Consider the following 5774-nt stretch of genomic DNA (forward strand, 5'->3'; position numbering starts at 1 on the left):
GTCACTGTCATAGAAAAAGATCTGCGGTTTGAATCTATATTTGTGTTGATTGTTGAGCAAAAATAATTTCGAAACCAACAAAATATAGATACACTAAATCCACCAACCCTGTGCAATTTGGCACATTGGAAATTGTAAACTTTTTTTTTCCTCAGAAAATGTATCATACAAAAGCTTGTATTTTCAACGATGAGAAGGTTTCTTCAGCCGTCATCTGTACTTTTTTGAAATAAAGTACAGGTGACGGCTGAAGAAACCTTCTCTTCGATGGACCACTCCTGTACGACTGAGAGCTTACACAGACTTGTATTTTCAAGAAAGAAAGAAAGACAAAGGGGTACATTTCCTATCAGTCTTCTTTTTTTCAACGGGAGTGCCAACTTGCCCGTTCCAATTGCACATTTGGAACCCGGTTAAAAGGACCAGGGACGTGTTAAAATAAAGGTCAGACTCCAGGTTGGGGAGCGCCTCCTGAACAAGCTTCTACTTTCCACACGACCACAAAGGAAGTGGTCTTCACCGGGCAGCTAATGACCACTGGGGGCCCCTGTAGTCTGTTTTGGGGGTCCTTGTTCAAAGAGGCCAATGAGCAGAGATCCATTTGTCTGCTTTTGAATAAAAACACTCAAGTCCTGCTGTGATGCGTGCTGCAGAAACGCACGCAGCGCCACACACTCCCATGCGATCACAATCGTGCGCACGCACGCACACGCACGTCATGCACGCGCACGTATTCCCAGTTGCCCAATAATTTTCAGCAGTCTGGCACAGCGACGCATTCAGCATCACGGCTACTGTGCAACGAGTGCCTTGGCTCTGAGATCGAGATCGACGAAGAAGCATAAAAAAATCATTTCAGACTCTGGATCATCAAATCGCACTCGATTTTCTTTCCCTTTTCCTCACTATTTTTCCTGCTCCTCCTCTTTCCTCTGGTTTCCTGTTACAAATCCTTGGGAGAGAGTTGCGCGCACAGCCCAGTTTCTCCGTTGAAACTAAATGACAGGATCAGAAGCTCAGAATTTTTCTGCATCGTCCGGACATTTCATAGCAGAGGAGCAAAGCAAAGAGAGATGAAAGACGACGCAACATTCACATGGGAAGATGTATAATCCACGCGAAACATACGCGAGAAACAAATACGCTATTACAGAGAAGAAGACGAGTAAGCGATTGACTTCTTTCGGCTGAGGAAACACAACATCGCCACAACCACCCGCCGAGTAAGAGAAGAACGTAAGTTTGTATGAATCTTAACCGTGATTGCGACGAGAAATGTATTGTGTAGTAGTATGAGTGTGCGAGTCCGGACTGTTTCCGTTGTTTCGTGGGAAATATTGGCATCCGTTTATTTGTTGTTTTTGCATTGTTTCGTGATTTCATTGTGGTGGAACTTTATCTCCGGTCCGAGCGCAACGTAAACAAAGCGCAGTGCGGTCAGCAGCACTCGGAGAGGAATAAACTCGGGAATCCAGATCACTCCCTATCTTTTCTTCTAAAGAGACGCTAAAGTGGGATTATAAATTTTAATATCCGTGAAATCTCACACGTTTTTGTATGTCAACAGTTCTTAACTGGCTCTTTGCTTATTTTAGGCTTGTAACGGTCACGGTTGAATCTTGAACGCTTCAACCAGCCCTATAATGTTTTTTACTGCCAAAAATCATATATGCAACGTCAAATTGCATTATATTTCAGAATAGTAGCCTAAACTTTACACTCCAAAATAGTTTAACGACCTGTTGTCGCCCCCCCCCCCCCTCCGGTGTTTCGCCATAATGAGCAAAGTATTAGCTTTGCTTGAGTGATTATTGTAATTACTGAGGTGGCGGCAGGCATCCACTCATGGAGGGCAAGGACTAAAAATGTTTTGCAGGTGAAAAAAGTGGTGGCTTGGTGGAGAGGAGTTGAGTGGGGGGTGGGTCTTTTACAAGCAGAATGGAGCCAGTGGCTGTTAACTAACAGACTGCGTGGGGGGGGGGGGGTTAGGTGGGAGAAGTTAGCGTTCATGGGATGGAGGAGGAAGTCTTAATTTTACGGCACTTTACATTACTGTATATTTCCTGCGTCACATAATTGAGTCATGTGACATGTTTAATACCCATCATCTGTTGTGATTGATTAAATTGTGGTTCAGATACGCAAATACAGTATAGAAAAGAATGCAGAACAGTGGAAGATCGGTCAATAAATTTCCCTCATTGTCCATAAATCACAGTTCTTTGAGGTGTTGACATGTTCTCGCTATGCTTGTGTGATGCCTCCATCTATCCCGGTTTTGTGCATCATCTTCTCTCACACCAGCTACCTTCATGTCCTCTTTGACCACATCATAAACCTCCTCTTCGGTTTTCCTCTTGGTCTCCTGCCTGGCAGTTCAAGGCTCAGCATCCTTCTCCCTTTATAGTCACTCTCTCTCCTCTGGACATGGCCAAACCATCTCAGTCTGGCCTCTCTGACTTTCTCTCCAAAGCCTCTAATATGAGTTGTCCCTCTAATGTACTCATTCCTGATCCTATCCAACCTGGTCACTCCCAAAGAAAACCTCAACAGCTTCAGCACTGCTACCTCCAGCTCTGTTTCCTGTCTTTTCATCAGTGGCACTGTCTCCAGTCCAAACATCATGGCTGGTCTGACCACGGTTTTATACACATTTCCTTTCATCCTAGCTGAAACCCTTCTATACACATATATCCTTTCATCCTTAACATCCGTGGTCTGAATCTCTTCCTTTGGCCACCCTGCAGGGTATCTGATCACTGGCAGGGCATAGCTGTTTATTGCCGGGTCTTGTTCTTGCCATTGAGCTGGCTTCTGAGGACTTGCCTCACTCGCTGGAGGTATTTGGTTGTCGCCGCTTTCCTTGTTGCTAGTTCGAGGTTGCCATTGGCCTGTGGTATACCGAGGTACTTGTAGCTGTTTTCAATGTCTGCTATTGTTCCTTCAGGGAGTGAGACCCCTTCAGTGTGGACTACCTTGCCCCTCTTAGTCACCGTCCGACTACATTTCTCCAGCCGGATTGACATTCCGATGTCACTGCTGTAGATCCTGGTTGTGTGGATCAGGGAGTCTATGTCCCTTTCGCTCTTAGCATACAGCTTTAGGTCATCCATGTAGAGGAGGTGATCGTAGCTCCATTTCTGAGGCGGTATCCATAGCCTGTCTTGGCGATTATCTGGCTGAGGGGGTTCACTTATGCAGAACAGCAGTGGGGAGAGTGCATCACCTTGATATATGCCACATTTGATGGACACTTGCGTTAGTGGCTTGCCATTGGCTTCAAGTGTGGTTTTCCACATCCTCATCGAGTTTGCAACGGGTCCTCTTGACCTTATACAACTCCAAGCATTCAGTGATCCATGTGTGTGGCATCGAGTCATATGCTTTCTTGTAATCAATCCAGGCTGTGCACAGGTTGGTATGTCGGGACCTGCAGTCTTGAGCGACTGTTCTGTCAACCAGCAGCTGATGTTTGGCACCTCTAGTATCTCTACTAATGCCTTTCTGTACTTTGCTCATGTATTGATCCATGTGTCCACTTATCTTAGCCGCAATGATGCCTGACATGAGCTTCCATGTTGTGGAGAGACAGGTTATTGGACGATAGTTGGAAGGAACTGCACCCTTTGAGGAATCCTTCATGATCAGGATTGTTCGCCCTTCGGTTAGCCATCCTGGGTGAGTCCCATCCATCAGCAACTGGTTCATTTGTGCTGCTAGGCGTTCATGGAGAGCTGTGAGTTTCTTTAGCCAGTGGTTGTGGACCATATCCGGGCCTGGTGCCGTCCAGTTTTTCATACCTGAGACTCTTCCTTGTATATCTGCCACTGTGATGGTAACTGGGTTCTGTTCAGGGAGGTTGCTGTGCTCCTCTTTCAGAGTCACCAGCCATTGTGCACTGCTGTTATGTGCGACCTCCTTCTCCCATATGCCTTTCCAGTATCTTTCAGTTTCCAGCCTTGGAGGGTCTGCTCTGCTGTTAGAACCCTGCCACTGAGCATACACTTTCGCAGGTTGTGTTGCAAACAGCCTGTTTATTCTTATGGCCTCATTCTCTTTCGTGTACCTCTTTAGGCGACTGGACAAGGCCTGGAGCCAGTTTCGAGTGCTTCAGGTATGGTTATCTGCATGTACCTCTTGGGTATTGGCCTTTTATTCACACCTCTCTGGATCTCCGTCAATTGACTCACATCTTTCCGAGCCGCCTTGATCTTGGCCTCCAACCGTCTTTTCCATGGTGGGTTATGAATCTCGTGGCTCGCATGGTTGCTCTTGTAGCCGAGCATCTCTAGGATCACTGATGCTGAGGTGTATATCAGCTCATTGGTTTCCGTGATCGTTCCGGTCGGGATCGTTCTCAGTGCTGCATTCACAGTTTCCATGAGACTTTCAGGTGGTACTTCACATAGCCGTTGTAATCGGTTTCTTAGTTGCCCAGTTTTCATTCTTGCCATGATCTTATCTCTCAGGTCAGTTGCTGCCTCGCTCAGTATTTCATTTATTGGGGCTGGCTTCCTAATCTCATCATTCATTGGGGCTTGCCTCCCAATCTCTGGTTGAACCTCTTCCTCTGATGTGGCAGCCTGGGGCCCTTCACCTCGGATTTTGTGTTGTACCTCATCAGTCTCAAGTTGTGATAGCAATTGCCGTTTGTGAATATTGTAACACTGACCTACTAGTTGTTTCGTGGTCAACCATGACTGTGGGTTTCGAAGTAACCATTCAGACCCCATTCTCCGCATGTAACCCCTCTGACTAGGGTTGCTTGAGTAGTAGCATTCCAACAGAGCCATGTTATCACATCTCGTCCATCTCCGCTTTGTTCCAGTAGGTCTGTGTAAGCTCTCAGTCGTACAGGAGTGGTCCATCGATGAGAAGGTTTCTTCAGCCGTCATCTGTACAAAAGTGAAGGTTTCGGACGTTTCGCCTCCTATCCAAGAGGCTTCGTCAGCGAACTAAAGTCTGACTGGTCGTATCGGCCCCATTTATATATCCCTAATGTCCAGACCTGGTGGCGCCGGACACAGCTATGATAGGTCCCTACTCTCAGGTTGGGGGGGGGGCGCGGGACCCCCCCCCCTGTGGCCCCACTGATTGTTCCTACATTCCTGACTAACGATTGGCCTATTACACCCACTCCCCCCGGTATCACCTCATCAGCATAACGACCCTCATCAGCATTGCGAAAGTTGCCTAACCTGTTTTGCCTGAGCAGGCTATTGTATGAACGATCCAAATTGAACCTCACACCACCAGACCGGTTTAATGAAGGATTTTGTTGTTTTATAATGTAGGAACAATCAGTGGGGCCACAGGGGGGGGGGTCCCGCGCCCCCCCCCAACCTGAGAATAGGGACCTATCATAGCTGTGTCCGGCGCCACCAGGTCTGGACATTAGGGATATATAAATGGGGCCGATACGACCAGTCAGACTTTAGTTCGCTGACGAAGCCTCTTGGATAGGAGGCGAAACGTCCGAAACCTTCACTTTTGTACAGATGACGGCTGAAGAAACCTTCTCGTCGTTTGTTCCAGTAGCCCATTTTTCATCAGGGTGCTCTGGTTCCCCAGCACCTGACGCAGACCTGGTTTGGCCGGGCGACGTCTGAGCCGGCATGTCATTCCATTTATTGTCTCTCATCATTTTTATGAGGTAGGCATTAGCGCGAAGGGTCTTGCCCAAGGACCCACACTGGATGATGTTTTTGTGCTCATTTTCTCTGCCACAAGTGGGATACTAACCCTCGTCTCCCATATGCCAAACTGATGCCTTA

The 5774-nt window shown here is 47.3% G+C and overlaps 1 protein-coding gene across 6 annotated transcripts in view; it reads left to right on the forward strand.

The window, feature by feature from the left end:
- Positions 1-739: 739 nt before the first annotated feature.
- The window catches only part of sema4c (sema domain, immunoglobulin domain (Ig), transmembrane domain (TM) and short cytoplasmic domain, (semaphorin) 4C), a 119822-nt gene continuing 114787 nt past the window's right edge, over positions 740-5774 (forward strand). For all 6 annotated transcript variants that reach the window (XR_016114738.1, XR_016114741.1, XR_016114742.1 and 3 more), the window contains exon 1: positions 740-1236. The gene's annotated coding sequence lies outside the window, so the exon portion shown is untranslated. The remainder of the gene's footprint in view (positions 1237-5774) is intronic.

This window comes from Hippocampus bargibanti, linkage group LG04 (assembly GCF_051943395.1).
Source record: "Hippocampus bargibanti isolate YZ-2025 linkage group LG04, ASM5194339v1, whole genome shotgun sequence".
Classification (NCBI taxonomy): domain Eukaryota; kingdom Metazoa; phylum Chordata; class Actinopteri; order Syngnathiformes; family Syngnathidae; genus Hippocampus; species Hippocampus bargibanti.